Source organism: Silene latifolia, chromosome X (assembly GCF_048544455.1).
Source record: "Silene latifolia isolate original U9 population chromosome X, ASM4854445v1, whole genome shotgun sequence".
In the NCBI taxonomy this organism is placed as follows: Eukaryota; Viridiplantae; Streptophyta; class Magnoliopsida; order Caryophyllales; family Caryophyllaceae; genus Silene; species Silene latifolia.
The window spans coordinates 326668956-326688284 of NC_133537.1; the positions used below are offsets into that span (position 1 = coordinate 326668956).

The following is a 19329-nucleotide window of genomic DNA, read 5'->3' on the forward strand; positions in this document are numbered from 1 at the left end:
TTTTAAGTCGGTAGGTGGTGGATGAAAAACATGCATAATTAGTAAGAGTCCTGAGAGATCGTCGCTCAGAACATTAATGAGCTAAAAACTAATTAAAAATAAAAAGATAAATATTAAATAAAAATGGTAATTAGTAAGTCTTCTATTAAGATTAATAAGAGACCGTTTCTCTTAAAATTTGTGACACTTTTAATTCAATGGTAACTATTATTTTGCATATTTGACTTCTTAAAATCTATTCATGCATTGCTTCATTAGTGTAGACAATAAAATAGAACACCATATAACTATAAGCAATAACATATAACGAAGGACAAATCTACGTGATTTATTTCTTAAATCCAGGGAATTTTAGTCGGCTTTCCCCAGGAAAAAATTTTAGTCTACTACCAATTCTTGTAATGGAGTGAATGCGACACTACAACAAATAAGGGAATTGGCGACCATATAAGGCGCCTGAGAACAGTCGCCATTAAGAATAAAGCGACTAAGACCCGTCGCCCGCACTTCGTAGCTAGGTTTGGTCGCTTTTGGCGACAGGCGTTCGTCGCCAATATTGGCGACTGAATTTTTTTAAATCGGGCGACCGAAATTCGTCGCCAAAATTGGCGACTGTCATTAGTCGCTAAAAAGGCGACTGCTATTAGTCGCTTTCCTAAAATCCACGTCATCTCCATATCTTGAAAATGGGCGACGGATTGGCGTCGCCATTTTGGCGACAGATGTTGGTCGCCATTTTGGCGACAGATTTTGGTCGCCAAAACCACTGTTCCCCGTCGCCAATGACCATAAAATTAATTCATGATCAGAGACTTAGCGACGGTTTCCCGTCGCCAAATGCCCAGTATCCGTCGCCAAATTTACATTTTTTTTAGCGTAAAAATCGTTTTTGACCTAGCCAAATACGTAAAAACCTGCAAATAAACCAACACTTCCAGCAGAGAACACATGGGAAGCCAACACAACCAAACTTGATAAAGAAAATCATGTTCCATACACACAACTACGAGTTCTACGAGTTTTGGTCATCTAACATTATCCGGGAATAACATGTTTTCTAAAAAACTACATAACAGGGAAACTTGCTCCCGCTCCACTACCACCTCCATAATTAGGATCTCTAGGATCCTTTGGTTGCGGGCGCCACCCAGTGTTGCAATTGGCGAAGAAGGAGTTCATCCGGTCCATTTCCTCCTTCATCCTCCGAATTTCAAAGATCTCTCTCGGCATCCCGCCTCTCCCTCTCGGCATCCCGCTCTCCCGGCGGCTAATTGAGCTTGGAGCACACTCACGACACTTGGGGTATAAGGTTGTTGTTGGGAGGAAATTGACCCTCTTCTTCTTGTAGGAGGGTAGAAAATCTCCTTTGCCGACCCGGCTCCATACACATCTCCTCTTTGGAACCCCTCAACAAGATCAAACCATAGCTCATTGTCATCAATTTCCGGGTTGTTCTTCCTACGGACAAGGAATTGTTCCTAAAAAATTGATAAAACATTAATGGTTAGAGGTTACTTATCTAAAAATTGATAAAACATATACTTTAAAAAGCTAAGAAATTTTTATTTTTTGACACTTACATATAACTGTTGATCTTTTTCCTTCGCGAAGATCAACTTGCCCTTGCTTGTCTTCTTTGCGTGAGTGTCAACAAAGAGATCAACAATCGTGGGTACCTTACCCTTATTCTTCTTGGTCTTCCGGAAAAAAAACAAGGAAATTGTTACTCAAACATGATAATTAATGAGACTAATTAAATTAGAAGACTATTAAATTAAAAGCTAAGACAAATAACTTACATCTAACACCACACGATCATGAAAAGATTGAGACCCTCCATAATGAGTAGGCTCAAGTTCCGCGTCCTTATCTCCTCCTTTCCTGTTGATCTTGTTCCGGGCCGATGCTTCCTTGAACTCGGGACTTCCGGTACTTGGTATATTCCTCATATGACGAACTGTAATCAATAAAATAACAATTATTAATTAATATATTTTCAAAATATGTAATGAATTTTAACTAATTACGGGTATTAAAAGAAACTAAATACCTTTCATGAAAGATGGCGCCTTCTTCCTCTTAGACACCTTATACATGTTGTCCCTTAGCCTCTTCTTGCCAATGTCATTATACCTTTGCCAAACTAGGCGCTCAAGGTCGGTTGACCAATAGAACACACGCTACAAAAAGTAAACACATAGATGAGAAACAAATTAATAATAAGGTAAAAAGAATAAATAAATTATATTTAATAATATATATTTTATAAATAGATACCCGGAAGTTGTTGAACCACATCTCCTTATCTTCATCACTAGCGTTACTCCAACAAGTAACGCCGTGTGTCATGTTCTCTTGGGTGCTATTAGTCACACCACGAACAACTGTTTGACTTCTAAACCTGAAATCAAACATGTTAAAAACATAATTATATAGGAATAAAAAATAATGTATAATTAACATATGTCTAAAAAAAGTCATTTATTACTAAATAAAAAAATTACAAAATAGAATGAATAAAAAATTACCATAGACCATTCGGATCAAGGATCATCCTGCCGTCAGTATGTCGGGGTACACCAACCTCCTCCTCCTCCTCCTCACTCACCTCCGTAGTAGAACGGTCAACGTCCTCCTCCTCCCGCTCCTGGGAGCTACTACCTCCCTCACTATAGCCTCCGCGCTGCCTACCTCCTCCACGAGCCATGTGTACTACAATTGATTAAAAAGTGTTAGCAAATATTACAGGATAATTATTATAAGATACAAAAAAATAAAACGCTAATAATTGTTTCCAAATTTTGATATGTATACTTTCAATACCTTCTCTTACTCATCATCACCATCATCCTCATCTTCACGTGTCTTTCCTTTTACATCCATAATCGTATGAATAAGTAACTCAAAGAAGTTCTTCTCTATGTGCATCACATCCAAATTGTGTCTGATCAACATTGTTTTCCAGTAGGGAAGCTCCCAAAAAATACTTCTTTTAAACCAACCATTTTTTTCTTTTTCAACTCTTTAAACTCTTCTTCAGTCCCATCGACAGTTGTTGGCAAATCACGTATAACCTCCCATATCTCATCCCCTTGGAGTCGAACCGGAGCATTGTCACGCACCTCCTTACCTTTTAAGAAAGATTTCTTGTTCTCTCTATGAATATGTCCATCCGGTAAGAAGCATCTATGACAATCAAACCAACTAATTTTTTTGGAATTAGGAAGATAAAATGCTTTACTCCTATCCATGCAATAAGGACATGCCTTTCGCCCAGCGGTTGCCCATCCTGATAGCATACCATATGCGGGAAAATCATTTATAGTCCATAACAATGAAGCTCTTAGTTGGAAATTTTGCTTCTTCGACACATCAAATGTTTCTACACCAACTTCCCACAAATACTTCAGTTCCTCCACCAACGGTTGTAAATAAACATCCAGATGGTTTTTGGGTTATCGGACCGGAATAAGTAAAGAGAGGAAAATAAATTGTCTTTTCGAGACAAAGCCAAGGAGGTAAGTTGTACGGGCGTGGTCATTACGGGCCAACACGAGTACTTTCTACCAAATCGGCCAAAAGGGTCAAACCCATCCGTACACAAGCCAAGTCTCACATTGCGAGGTTCCTCGGCAAAATCGGGATATAACCTATCAAAACGCTTCCACTCCTCCCGTCACTCGGATGACACATCTTTCCTGGTGTACGAGGATTTTCTTTGTGCCATCTCATTTGGTTGGCAAGATTTTTCGTGGCATACATTCTTTGAAGTCTAGGAGCTAATGGAAAATAAATTAATGTGTTTTTTGATATTGGTTTCTTTCTCTTTCCACTCCTTTTATTACCCTTCTTCCCCTTCAAAACAATATTTCCTTCACTTGTCTCATATCTATCCCTTTGACATTTCTTACATTTGTCAAGCAAAGCATCATCTTTCCAAAAAAGCATACATCCTTTAGGACATGCATCAATCTTTTCATGTGGAAGTTGAAGACCTTTGACCACTTTCTTGGTATTATAGAAATTTCGGGTCATAACATTATTATCGGGTATAACATCCTCAACCAACGTAGCAATACTATCAACGGCTTTAAATGGCATATTATACTCACATTTTAAAGAAACTATCCTGGATGCAACTTGTAACAATGTCATTCTACTCCCCTCATATAAGGTTTTTTCGGAAGCACTTAGCATGTCAAAAAAGGCTTTTGCTCTTGGGTTTGGTTGTTCTTCATCAATCATTGGTACACGGTCGTCATTAATGAAATCATTAGATTGAAAGGCATCAAGTACCATTTCTCTATATGGGTTCTCATTTTGTTGGATTTGAGGCTCTTCGGGATAATATTTTTCTCCATGGGAGATCCAATTGTAGTAGTTTGGAAAAAAACCATTTGTAACAAGATGCTCTTCTACTTCAATGTCAAATAAATATTTTAAGTTTTTACATTTAGTACAAGGACACCTAAGTTTATGTTGTTCCAAATCATATGAATCTTGACATCTAGCAAATTCAATAAATCCACGAACTCCCTTTACAAATCTAGCGATAGGACGTTTCTTCTTATCTACTCTTTCTTCGTACATCCAAGCTACGTTCGAGATCTCTTCATTTTAATCTATAAGCAATATATAGCAAACTAACCATTTTAAATAATAATATTTAATTTCAACAAAAAAAGCAATGGTTATCTCATCCTCCATTTTATGCTAATTTCAAGATTTCAATTGGGTCCTTATCACTCCAACCTAAACCCATCAATGTACGTTTCAAGTCACTAGCAAACACACATTTGTGAATTATTAATGAGAAAAAAATTTCGGCAAAGAATTCCCCTTAGTTCTCCAAATACACAATGTGGAAAAGATACATATTCCACATATGTATTCAGAGAACATTGGAGAAATTTGCAACCAAATTCTTTTCTCATTAATAAAATCACAACTATGTGTTTACTACCTAAGTGACTTGAACGCAAAGACGATCCCAAAATGGGGACTATTCAAGAATTGCTCCTAATGAGTAATTCTTGAAGGGGTACTAGGTCATTATATATTAAACAAGTTGTCAAAATTATAAGGCAAATTTATACAATCCCCTAATTAAATGACATTACTAATTTAACAAATTTATACATCATGCTCATTCTATCAAGAAAAATGCTAATTAATTAACAAAAATGCTAATTAAATCATTCTAACTTAATTAATTTGGTTAATTATACAAGTTGTCAAAAATGCTAATTTCTAACCCTAACTCAAATTAATTAACAAAAATGCTAATTAAATCATTCTAACTTAATTTGGTTAATTATAAGGCAAATTTATACAATCCTAACATTATACTACCTTCATAAAACTATACTACCTTCAACAATACTACTTCAATATTACTAAAACTAAGTTACTACCTTCAATAATACTAATATTATCAAGATTACCTTCAATTACATCCCCTAATCAAATCACATTACTAATTTAACAAAAACCCCCAATTTCTAACCCTAACTCAAATTAATTAACAAAAATGCTAATTAAATCATTCTAACTTAATTAATTTGGTTAATTATACAAGTTGTCAAAAATGCTAATTTCTAACCCTAACTCAAATTAATTAACAAAAATGCTAATTAAATCATTCTAACTTAATTTGGTTAATTATAAGGCAAATTTATACAATCCTAACATTATACTACCTTCATAAAACTATACTACCTTCAACAATACTACTTCAATATTACTAAAACTAAGTTACTACCTTCAATAATACTAATATTATCAAGATTACCTTCAATTACATCCCCTAATCAAATCACATTACTAATTTAACAAAAACCCCCAATTTCTAACCCTAACTCAAATTAATTAACAAAAATGCTAATTAAATTACAACTACATACAATAATAAGCATCACTAATGTATAAATTACAACTAGATACTAAATAAGCATCACAACTTAAACAAAATATGAAGGATTGAAGTAATTAAATCGATTTGAGTCGAAAACAAACCTTTATTAAAAACAAAGGGTCGGTAGTAATGTAGTGTGCGGATGGCGGCGGCGAGTGGTGGCGTCCGGTGGTCGTTGTATTGGTGGTGGCGTCGGGTCGTCGGATTTCTGGGCGTTTTTTTTTTTTAAGTTGATGTTAGAGTGAATGAAGGGGACGGGGTGAAGAAACAAGCAAAAAAAAAATATACAGACGATTGGCGACCGTTTTTGGTCGCCAAATTGCTGACAGGTAATGGTCGCCAATTTGGCGGTATTTTCGTCGCCAATTTGGATAATATTGCGTCGCCCTGGGATTTCATACGGATTTTTGGATAAAAAGGTATAGTCGCCAAATTGGCGACGGGTTGTGGTCGCCCGCGTTTTTTTTCCTGTCGCCAAATTGGCGACTGTAGCATGTGTGTCGCCTTTTTCTTGTTTTCTTGTAGTGCGAATCAATACGGGCCTTGATCCGCCCCATATGAAACTGAATATTATCATCTATACAATAATTCAATTGACGAAAAAGATAACATACAATAATAAGAATTTTAGTGTTTCGTAAATAAGATGAAATTGTTAGTCCTCGTATACCTGAAAAGAAAAGCAAACAAAATCACTCAAATTCACAAACTATACAATAATTCAATTGACGAAAAAGATTAGAAGCCAATATAAAACATGTTTGCTGCAACTTAATATAATACAAATAATAAATAAGCTAATAGTGACGTGGGGAGGGGATAACACGATAAAAAAAAATCGCAATTTATTTTCGCAGTACGTTTTTTACTCGTCTTAGTACATTTTACCCAATACTTTCCATTTGATACCCTTTACTTGTTTGACTAAGAAAATGCACAAAATTAATTTCTCCCAGTTCTTCCCTATCCAACTTCTCAAATAAATCAATTTATTCAATAATGAATAAAAATTTGTACATAAAAACATATTTAATCTATCTATTAATTGTAAATCATTGAACAAGTTGGTTTTTTTCCCCATAATTTCAATCAATAATTGATGGTTCGTCAGAGTATTATGCGATTTTCGATTAATTAGGGTTTGGTGGTGGTTGGAAGTGATACGCTAGTGTTGGCCGCTGCAATAGGGATGACTGAAGGGGCGGCGCCGCTGGTAGGAGGCCGCAGGCCCGCAGCAAGGGTGTCGCTGTAGGAGCAGTGGGTACGTAGGGGATGGTGAGAGCAAGAGGGAGTTGGGGCTGGCGGGATAAGGAATGGGTGGTGGCGGTCGGCTGGTGGTGTTCTTCGGAGGAGGCAAGGTCTGGTGAGGGTGGTAGGGGGTGGTTGAAAGGTAGGAGGCGGTGGTGGTAATGTGTAGTACGTGAATTTGGGATTTCATTTTCAAAGTTTTCCTCTTGAAAGCAGTACAAGATAGATGGTAAATGACAAGGGTAAAATTGTTAAATGTGTACTATAATGAGTAATATGTGTACTACGAAAATCAACACCCATTAGCTAAACTGTAGGGAGGGGAAAGAATACAAAATTTCTTAGCAGGTCAAATATAGTAGGGGCACATTCCGCACATATATATTAGAGAACGTAGAAGCAAATTTCTATCTCATAGTCAAATTAATTAATGGTTATTATTCCATTCAAACATGAACTCTTTGATACTTACCAAGTACTGTATTTCTTTATCTTTATCTTTTAGGGAGTAATTAATACTAAATTGATCGTAAACATAATTTATTCATCTTTATTGAACAAAAGTGGTAGTTAGAATTCTATCTCACTAAAATATGACATCTTATCAAATTCTCTATCTTTTAAGATTTATTTTTAACTTTTAAAATAATTTTAAGATTTAGTTTTAATAATATTAATTTAATTTAAAATTATTTAGGTGTTTTAGAATAGTTTAATTTTAAGATTTAGTTTTAATAATATTAATTTATTAATTTAATTTAAAATTATTTAGGTGTTTTAGAATAGTTGGAGACTCTAGAATTGCCTGAAAAAAGCCTCTTTTATATATATATACTAGTGTTCAAGCCCGGGCGTTGCCCGGGTTATATCTTAACAGTTGCTTTTGAGCATTTTCAAGAAGTTGTGTTTTTAAAAGACAGTCTTTTATAGTGACTACGTACTTAATTATCCATGTTTCGCATACTTTGTTTGATTAACCCTAAGGAAGAGTACGACTGTGTTGCTGGCTCTTTTAGAATAAAATATTTTGTAACATGTTTGGTGCGTGTTGAACTTGTTTAAAACAATAGTCCAAATAAATTTCCGTTAATATGTAATTTTTGGAATCTAATTGGGTGTTAAATTACCCGTTTCGAGACTGCATGCTACACAATTGACTTTATTTTTAATAATATGTAACTATTTGTAGCTCGACTTTTGAGTTTATAGTATTAATCATTGAGAATACGCAATAAACGAATAAATCAGTGACATATAAATCGGAGAAAAGGTCTTAATAATTAATTTCGAGTTCTTCTTCCATTATTTCCCTAATGTTACCTATTCAATCTCTTAACTCCAAAACAAATCAATTACTACATTAACATCTATTTTGGGATTTACCAAACTTGTTAGTCGTCCTGAAGCAAATGCAAACAACTGCACTACTCCAACTTTTGATTTTCAATTTCCTTTTTTCTAAAAAACAAAATTATTTGTAAATCTCAAGCTAAAAAACGAATGCTTTCTCTTGGCTTTTTCTTGATTTTCTATTTCTAGTGAAAAACACTTGGATCACTTCATAAATAGTCAAGGAATTGAAAGTCACAATTTGTACAAAAAATCTTTCTTACAAAGAGTCTTCCTTGTGACGGTATCCTTACAAAGAGTCTTCCTTGTGACGTTATCTTCAAATAACCCTCTTACAGGATTCTCAGCCTCTTCCCACTTGCCCTCCCACTTAATTCAAGACATGGTCTCCTCGTATGTTCATGAAAAATTTAACTGTGAATAAACAATCCAGCCTTTATAGAATTTAAGTCCAAGCAGAATATATGCCTAAAATTATTGTATAAACATATTATTATTTTGCCATTTGATTTGCATCTTGTTTTGTGTTCAAATTCAAGCTAGTCTCACTCGACGTAGCTTTCATGACAATCTCTAACAATTGTTGTCAAAATTTATCATGTCCAAGATGTATTATGAAACTAAACTACTACTGTTTGACAGATCAAATATGGAGTATATTAACTGTAAACATATAGAATTCTATAATCGTTCGAAAAGTATGAAGAAAGTAAACTATGTATCAGGTCCACTACAGGTTCTGGTCGGTTAAGGTTCATATTGCTTCATTATCGGGTTGGGTCATTTGCATTTTGAGTCATCAACATGTATCGCATCTTAGTTTTAATATTTACATTATTATTATTATTATTATTATTATTATTATTATTATTATTATTATTATTATTATTATTTTATTATTATTATTATTATTATTAGGTTTTTTAGCATAACTTATAATCTTTTTATTTTTTGCTGTTTTGTAGTTGTCGTACCCTTATTGCATTAGGAGACTCCTACATTATTTTAATGTATATTTTTATACTAATCATTGGAATTAAATTTACGTGGTGAAGATTGATAAGTAATTAAAATAAAGTCACACAAATAAATAAGAAACAGAATAACTAAAATTCATCATTTCAGAATGCATAACGAAAACAATGTTTGGAAAAAATATGATGATTATAGCTATATAGACAATAGTAGTAGTTGTTTCCTACTCCTACAAAACTTACCTGCCGTACTTTTTCTTTTACGTGTGTGTATATCACTCGATTTAGTTCTATTGAGAAAGACCGTAAGAGTTATAAAGCTCTTCCTCCTATGATTTATTTAATATACTATTGCATTACACGGACTCAAACTCAAGGCTTATAGTTAAGCTAAAAATTAGAAAAAACAACAATTGCCTTGTTGAGAACATAAGAAATACACTAACATTACTAATCTTTGTAAAAACTAAAATCTTACCCAACTTTGTAGCGTACACTTTATTTTCTATTTTTGACATAGACGACATATGAGAAAAACTAATTAAGCATAAGCGAATCCTTTATACTTGCAAGACATTAGAGTTAAAGATATCAACCCGACAAACCAATAAATTACAATACAATTCGTACCACCACATATGATAGATAAAAATAACGAATCGCAGAAAAATAAAAGAGCCAAAACATCAATGAATATGTGCAAGCAAATAATTGTGCTGCTCGACCAATCATGAAATCAATATATATAGGTGAAGATACCCTTGGTCTATTAGAAGTCTATTATTATTAATTAAAATCAAATCAAAGAAGTGAATAGAGTTGGACAATATGCATCCTATTTGACCTGGACAATATGCATCCTATTTGACCGAGAAGAGCCTGGACTTTATCTGAATACTTAATTGTTTAGCATAAAATTATAGAAGACTTTACCAATGCATCTTATATTATTATTTTAATGTATTTTTTTATATGAAATTTATTAAACAAATTATTTTTTATATACATATTTTATTGAACAAAAGCTATAGCCAATGATATCGCTTCAAAAGTTCCTCTTTTAAGTATATATATTGATTGATTGATTGATTGATTGATATTGATTATCATATGTAACAAAAAAAAGCAATTTATTATCATAAATTTATAGGTTACTTTGCTTTAAAAAAAAAAAAAAAAAAAAAAAAAAAACACTTAAATCGATACATTTACATTGAAGAAAAAAAAAATCAATTTTTTTCTACCATCAGCAGAATGTGTACTTTGCTATTGAACTTTGCTGTAAATTGGATTGTTATAGTTAACTTTGCTACGATCATTATGTGCTCCATTGCAGAATGTGCTGATTTATAACTAAGCCTCACAATTTTGCTATGTTTATATTGCAATTGATTAAAGGAACATCCCTTTATCCTTAAAAAATAATCACAGATAAGTTTGTCAATTGGGCATGGAGATATTAATAACGCCAACGAATCAATTTTATTAGATTACATACAAACTAATAATGTCGAAGATATTCATAGCGAGTTTGATTCGATATTAATAGCGTCGACGAATTGGTAAGTGTTCACTTTGTTATTTGGGAAAAAAACGCAAAACATGAAATAATAAAAAAATCTAAGGAGATGGGCAACCTGAACAACTGGTCACCGTTGTTATTTTCAGGTTAACTACAACGAACACTATACCATAACACCTCAATCTACCCTATAGAAAGTAGAAACCATATTCCGCCACCTCAGCACCACCGCCACCGCCACTGCCACCATAATCAATAACTTGATCAACCAATCACCAATATCTTCGTCACTCTCGCATCTTCACCGTCATCATCTTTTGGGATACCAGCACAAACAAAGCAGCTCAATCGACAACAATGGCGGAGTCGGTACCCCACTTCCTCAATTAGTCAATAACAGTCCTCGTTTCTCCACCTCCGTCACCTGGCGCGCGCCCTCCTTCAAAAGCCCCACCAACACAACCATCGCCACCTCCGCCGCCGACATCACCACCTCCACTACCAACCTCCACCATGAGATCGACCTCGTTCTCACTTCTCCAAGATCTGACAACAATTGCTATTCTACCCCTGCTCCTAATTCCTCTCATTTCATCTTCCTTAATCATAGATTTGTTGGTGGTAATGCTGCGATTAATTCTGCGAACTGTATTAGTAATAACAAGCTTAACAAATAACAAGGGAAAAGGATCGTTAGTTGATGTTGGGTTTATTAGAGAAAGGAAGAAGTTGTTGGGTCAATGGATGTTCTTTTTCTTTTGTGAATTTTGTTTATCAAGTTATTGATTATGGTGTCCCAAGAAAAAGGAAGAAAATTAGTCGAAAAATGGTGGATAGGGAAGGTTACCTAAGATAACAGGTCATAATTTTTAGTAAGTTTGTTACGGGAAGAATGGTTGATAGGATGGATTTAATTAGAATTACGAATAAGATGGAGTGATATTTGCAGGACACCCATAGGATGGATTATTCCTATGAAATAATCCAAAAAATAATACCTTACCTAACTTAAAAAGATTATGATTTTTAGCATTTTGAATTTGATTTTTAGCATTTTGGCTCCCAAAATATAATAAAACTAAACTTAAGAAAGATTTTATTTCATACCCACAATCGCCACATGTTATTATGTTACTCGCAGTATAGAGAAGATTCTATACACTGAGTGTAACCGTAGCCTTTTCGTACATGGTGTATAGAATCTTCTATACACTGCGTATAACATCGTGACATGTGGCAAACTGGCGACTGTGGAAATTGAGATAGAATCATTTTCAATTTTTTTTTGTACCTTTTGAGAGTGAATTCAAATTTAAAATTTAAACTTTCAAAATTTGTTATAAGATTTTTCAACAAATTTGGTAAATATTATTATTTTTATTTTGCAATTATTTCCTTCTTTTTTTTATTTTTCATTATCTCATATTCTCATGTTTTTCGCCATTAACCCTGCAAATAACAAAAATTGTACTTCACGATATGTTGAACTCCCTCCACCTCGACGTTAAACACCTACAGGCGCCGGTGACTTCTCACGCCGACGAATAATCCGTCCATCCCGTCGCCCTCCGGTCAGCCGCCAATAACCCTGCCAACCCTGCCATTTCCAATTGTTTTGTATTGTGTAGAAAATCTTACCAGAAAAACCACCAAACATTAACATGTACAAGTTAAGTACAATCCAACAACCACCGCCCCAACGCCGGCCACCCATCACCGGTGTCATCAGCCGGCCTCACCATCGACCCCAGTTATCCTCCTCCCCCCTCTTTCACGCTGACCCACACCCCTCATTCCCTTCGTCGGCGAACCCGACACCTAAAGAACACACGTCAGCCTTCTCTAACCCACCCATGTCGCCTACCGTCGGCCACTCATGCGCCGCACTTACCGCTACCGTTCACCTTCCACGCCGCTGACCCGCGGCTATCCAACAACCAATTTCACTCAATTGAAACCAAAACCTAAATAAATATTTAAAGCAAATCTTAAAAACACATACAATAATTCATTAATTCGATTAGTAATTTGTAATTAACAAGTCGATGCTTTTTCTATATCTAAATCATCATTTAGAATTAAAAAAAAATGATTAATTTTAGAGGTTATGTGGTTAGAAATCGAGGGAATAAAATTTTAGAGATTTTTGAGGTAGGGGTATACAAATGGAAACTTCTGTACAAAATATACGGTAATGGGTAAAATACGTACTGCGAAAATAAATAACGTTATTAATTTTACGTTATTATTAAAAAATTGACGTTATTTTTTTTATTTTTATTTTTGAAGGGAAAACCCGAAGGCCTTACTGCATTAAACGAGAATAAAAACAAACCGCATTGTTCGCAGCCGGTGGTAAAACATCCGACCACACGGTTCTACCAACTACTCTAGGTAAAAGATGAGCTAAAGAGTGAGCCACACTATTGTTTTCACGACTCGTATGCGACCAAACAACAGATGAAAAAGAATTACACAAAAATAAAATATCCTGTAACACAAGCGAGAACATGCTCCAAATGCTAGAAATATAATGGTATTGATGAAAAATTCACAATATTAATCTAATGAACAAATCTTCGTGCTCCAAGTTATACGTTATTAATCGAATCTTACAAGTCTTACGTTATTATTACTACAAAATTGACATTAATTAGCAGAGAAAAAATAATGTTACTAATCGAAATGTACAAATAGGGGTGTTAATTAATGAGACGAGTAGATGAGACAGTTAGCGAGTAACTCGAAATCGGCTAGGTCAAAGCTTGGTCAAAGCTCGGGTCGTGCGAGCTCGACTCGAGCTCTGCTCGAAATATGGTCAAAGCTTGAGCACAAGCCTAGCAAGGCCAAGCTCGAGCTCGGTGATAACACCATTCTAACCCCCATATTTTGATGTCCTGGACCCATTTTGTCTTGATAAATCAAGCATTATGAACTCATTTAGTTAGTATTAGCCTAGTCCGAGTTCTTTTCCCTCATGCTTAGTGTAATACCTCTTTTGAGCATTTTTCCCGTACTTATGAACCCTTTTGTAGGTACCATGCTTGGAAATCTAAGAGGGACGGAACTTGGAGCGGAATTTACTCAAAGAATGGAAGCAACTATGAGAAATTACAGCCGGGCACGATTGTACCCGACCGGGCACAACTTTACCCGGTCGGGTACCTCTCACCCGTTTGGCGTTTTTAGTGTTTTTTTAGCCCATTTTGACATTTTACCCGGGAGGGTACAATTGTACCCGCCCGGGCATAATTGTACCCTCCCGGGTACAATTTACTCCCTCGGCTGCAGTTGTTTTCGTCTTCTTTGGTATTCTCACCTAACTTTTTGTAAGGGATATAAATACTTGATTTCCCAAAAAATTAGGGATCTAATCCTAGTTTGAGAAGAAATTTGTAAGGTTAAGAGAGGAGAAACTCAAATCCCTAGTAATTTGACAATCATTCTTCATCAATCAAAGATTATTATTATTGTTCTTACCTTGATCTTCCTTATTGTTCATCCTTTCAATAGTTGGTATTGCTTCTTTCCTTTTTCTCTTTTCTCCCTTGTTCTTCAATTGTTTCCTATTGTTGTTTGTTATTGTTGGATTTCCTTTTGTTGGAATTTGTTGAGACTTGTTGTTTGTTGATAGTTTAGTCAAAATCTCTCTCTCTTGTTTTTTGTTCATGCTTTTGATGGGAGTTGTTCATATAAAGCTTGAGACTTTGATAGATTTGATAAAGCTTGGGTCTTTTTGAGTTGATTCATTTACTCTTAGCCTTATTAGTTGATTTCCATCATCTCTTATCACCTTTACATACTCTATCATAAAATTCATATTATCACCATGTTTATTGTTAAAGTAGCCTCCTTTATTGCTTGTCTTGCTAAATTGACCATGATTAGTGAGTAGTACCCTTACTAGGGTGCGATTAGGCATTTACATGAGTGATTAAAATGCTTGATTCCATTTAAATAGTCATTAAGGGGAAATTGGTGGGGTTTACCTTAGGATTTATTTTGTTAATGTTGCAATTTGGGAATTTGGTTGATTGATGACCCTTGTTCACCAATGGGAATTGGTTTGGTCCTAAGTTGACCCCCTATTTACATCCTTTGCCTATTTGGGTTGAACCCGGGAGGGAGAGCCTAAAGAGGGTGCCTTTGGGAACCGCACTAGTAGAAAAACATTGATTTGCGGCTCTTCATTTGAGGCGTTTTTGTCGAGACGCAGCAAAAAGATACTGAATTTAATTTTTTTTAAACATAAATGTTTATTTGAGGCGTTTATTAAAAAAACGCAGCAAATGAATCTATATGAGGCGTTTCTTACCAAACGCAGCAAATAAATAATATACTCCGTATAAAAGAAAAAACTCCCCTCATTCACTCACCAAGTAACCATTCACCAATCATACCGTCAAAATAACCCCAAATCCCTCCCTTATTTCTTCACTCTCCCCCTCATCCCTCACGGTCGACCAAGGTGGCCGCCACTGTCCACCGCCACCTTCCACAGCGCACTACGACGGGCCATTAACTTCCGCGCACAACTGTTTTCTCGTCTTTCCTCTTTAGGTTTGTACCCTAATTGGATCAAGAATTCGGGTAAACTTAGTTTTATTTCAATTGAAAGTTTTGATCTTTGAGTTTGAATTGTTGGTGTATTAAATTAGGGTTTATTTCAATTGAAATTTCATATTATTGAGGTACATGGTAATTAAATTAGGGTTTGTGAAAATTAGGGGTTTTGGATTGTAACCAGAGTTAAGGTTATTATTGGCGTCGAGGTTAAATTATATTAATTGAGGGTTTTGATCAATTGGGTATTAATTATTTCACCAGAAAATCATGTCTACGGCGGAAATTACGGAGGAAATGCCGGAATCAATGTTGGGTAGTTGTACGACGTCGTGTTTTGATGAACTTAGAAGCGTTAAATGGCGTATTAATCTCGGTGTTCTTCCTTCTTCGGTTAATTCCACCATTGTTGACCTTCGTCGCGTTACGGCGAATTCTCGCAGGAGGTAATTACTTGTGAATTTAATTTTACTAATTAAATTTGGTGGGTTTATATTTGTTTGATAAATGGCATTTGAAATTAATTAAGCTTGGTAATTGTACTAATTTAATTGGTAAAGTTTACATTAATGTTGTTTGTGATTAGCTTGGTAGAATGGTAGTTAGTTGATGACATCTTGTTTAGCTGCTATTGATGGTAAAGCTTTGATTTTGCTGGTGATCTTGGTTAAATGGGCCGGTTTGATTGAAGGTGGTTGTTTATGTGCGAATTAGAGTGATAGATTTGTGGGTAAAAGCTAGATTTTTTTCAATTGTTGATATCATATAGGGAGTATCTAATATTGTTGGTTGGTGTTAATGTTATGTTTTGGAATGAATTTCTGGATAGGCGGGTCTTTGTGGTTGTCGGTTGGCTCTGTATCTGTTTCCTTAAGGTTTGCCATGAGTTGTACTGTTGGTTCTGGCCATTGACTCTGTATGCTTGTCTTCAGCTTGGTTGTGTCAATTTATCGTGTATATATAATGTTTGCAGGCAAATTGAAGAATTATATTTTGTCTGAAATGGAGACCTTATAGAAGCGAAAGACTTTGAAATACAGCCTCGGAAATATGTTGTGATTAAAGACGAGGTAAACACACATTTGGTAACAAACATGTATTTATTTGATTAGTTACGTATATTTATTTGTGTACATGTTTTGTATTTGGTTGAGCAATGTCATCTCATTCATACTGCAAGTCTGAAAGATATAAAACTATTTTTGGCTTCTTGCACTGAAAAATGCCAAGGCTGTAATTATCGCTCTATTTGCTATCGTGCTTTGACATTTGTAAAAATGTTGTTTTCAATGACTGTGCTCTTTGTTTAAGCGTTGGAACTGATCAATTGTTGTTCGCAAACTCACTTTTCTTTTTAAAATTTATACGGTTCACTATGTTTTAGGCAAAGAGTGAAGATGGATTGAAGGAAGTGAATCTGATACAGAAAGCGGCTACTAGGCTTAGATTTTTTCTACTGCCTTCATTATGTGAGGTGAAGTTTCATGTGGCTATTTCACTAACTTTTTGCATATATGACCCGTTTTTTGTTTTGAAATTTGTATCACATGTTTATAAGAGTGACATAGTGTATTACTTTTTCTAGGATTTACCCGAGGTTGAGATGTTAATTATAATCACCCTTTGGAATTCTGTCTCCACTTCACGTCTTCAATTGGATAACCATTCAGAATTTTGTCTCCACTTCACTTCTTCAACAGGTTAGAGTTTGAAATTTATTTATCCCTCGTTTTTGTTGTTATATCTAAAGGTTGCACATATACTTCCGTTGGATATGGCCCGCCGACTTCTATTTTGATGTTGTATTTGTTACTCGTGCGGGGGGCATCCTTCTACCCCCTTCGGATCAAAAGTTATATGGTATCACCCACTTTTTGTTCCTACTGTTAACCAGGTCAAGTTTTCATATTTGAGTTAACACAAGTGTGGTGCATTTTATTCGTAGATAAATCAAGTAAAAACAAACTACAATCCTGCACTCTTTGTGCCCACTATTAACGAGTAGTTTTGATTCATCGCTTCCCTTCCATACTCTTCAACATTAAGTACCTTTGCATTATACTATACAGTAGCTACAACTCAGCTCTTCAAACCTTAAAGGTAAGGAGTATAGAATCCATCCTGTCCGGTACAAGGATTCTTTGAATTAGCCATTGTGATTCTATTTAACTTGCTTCAATGTTTTTTTACCTGTTCTTTCTTTTTGGCAGGTTATTTCATCTAAAGGTCATTTTATGTTGTGCTTGCGAATCATATTAGTCAGCAAAGTAAGTTCCTCCCCTCTTTAAATCAAATGTTTGTGGTGGTGATGTGCTCTATTATTAGATTGAATATGGTTTAACTGAGAGCGATGGAACAAATTCGAGTGCAGCATAAATGATAATCCGTACTTTATAATCTGTATACAATACCAGACTAAAAATGGCCTAATGATGGGTTTCTGAGATTTTCAGTAACCATATGATCCATTATATGGAGCATATGGTTTCTGAGATTTTTATTAATTCGTTATTTTAGTACTTTTAATGATGGGTTTGTTTATACACCCGTTTGTCCACAATGCAGCTGATGAAGTCGCTCAGCCACAATCATCCCTCCCTTTGTCTTTCCTCTGCAGGTGAACATACTTCTCATCTTTCCTCGTCTTTCCATTTCAAAGGTTGGTAATTGGGGTTGTTCTTAATTTTTTTTCCTGGAGAATTCATAGCTCAGTTTTTCATAGCTCATACGCATGAGAAAAGTTCTTCTGGTTGTTATTGCGTCGATTTTTATCTAATGTCATGACTTGCTACCTAATCTGTAACTTGGTATTCACCAATTTCATCAGTTAAGATAGATTCTAGTTGAAACAGCCATGATTTGATGCTACTTAGTAATTGAAATGTTACAGCTCTTTTCTTAGTTATGGATATGAAAGTTTGACGATTCAATCTGACAGCTATTTTCTTAGTTATTATGGATATTAAAGTTTGATGATTCAATCTTCTGACTATTTTTATGCAAGAGGAAACTATGGGAAGAAGGTAAAAGCTTGAGATTAGAATCAGGTGAAACATTTGGAAAGGTGACATAAGAGCTTGTTTGTTGAATGAAGCTCTAGCCATAGTATACTATCGAATTAATTGTTGTTTTTAAGTTTTAGAAGCTTGAGATTAGAATCAAACTTGAGTTACTTTTTAATTTTATATTTTAGTGCCATTGTAATTAGTTTTGAAATATTGTGTATTTGTATGTGTTTTATTCTATTTGATGTGTGAATGAAAATAATGTAAGATTGTTATTCTATTTGATAGTTATTATATTTAAATCATTTGTTTAGATCATTTTTTTTTGTAAAAAAAAAAAAAAATTTTTTTTTTTTAATACCTATTTGCGGCGTTTTTATTTAAAAAACGCCTCAAATAGCCTATTTATTTGCGGCGTTTTTTCAAAAAAACGCCGCAAATAACCATTTATTTGCGGCGTTTTTTTAACGCCGCAAATAACTTTGTTATTTGCGGCCCTGCCATTTGCTGCTACATGAAAAACGCCGCAAAAAGCCCTTTTTTTGGAGCCGCAAATAAATATTTTTCTACTAGTGCCGGTTTGACCTTCACCTTTGGGAAAAGGGTTGGGAAGGCCGGGAATTTATCGTATACTTAATGAATCCTAGCATAAATCGACTACCTTGGGGATGGCGCGCATTCCTAGGGTCTTAGAATGTTGTATAGGAGATTCTGAGTCATGAGCCCGAGAGGGAGTTGAGTCGGTAGGTCTAG

General features: G+C 34.9%; 3 long non-coding RNA genes across 3 annotated transcripts; 1 reads left to right on the top strand and 2 right to left on the bottom strand.

Annotated features, from left to right (window-relative positions):
* Positions 1-1291: 1291 nt before the first annotated feature.
* LOC141622062 (uncharacterized) lies at positions 1292-1891 on the bottom strand. The gene is made up of 3 exons (XR_012532855.1): positions 1800-1891; positions 1581-1697; positions 1292-1478 (listed from the first exon to the last, which is right to left on the bottom strand). It is a non-coding gene; the product is annotated as an uncharacterized LOC141622062 (long non-coding RNA).
* Positions 1892-2081: 190 nt separating this feature from the next.
* On the bottom strand, positions 2082-2636 carry LOC141622063 (uncharacterized). Its single transcript, XR_012532856.1, has 3 exons — positions 2529-2636; positions 2278-2401; positions 2082-2180 (listed from the first exon to the last, which is right to left on the bottom strand). It is a non-coding gene; the product is annotated as an uncharacterized LOC141622063 (long non-coding RNA).
* Positions 2637-16551: 13915 nt separating this feature from the next.
* LOC141622064 (uncharacterized) lies at positions 16552-17850 on the top strand. The gene is made up of 4 exons (XR_012532857.1): positions 16552-16641; positions 16956-17045; positions 17157-17271; positions 17782-17850. It is a non-coding gene; the product is annotated as an uncharacterized LOC141622064 (long non-coding RNA).
* Positions 17851-19329: the final 1479 nt, after the last annotated feature.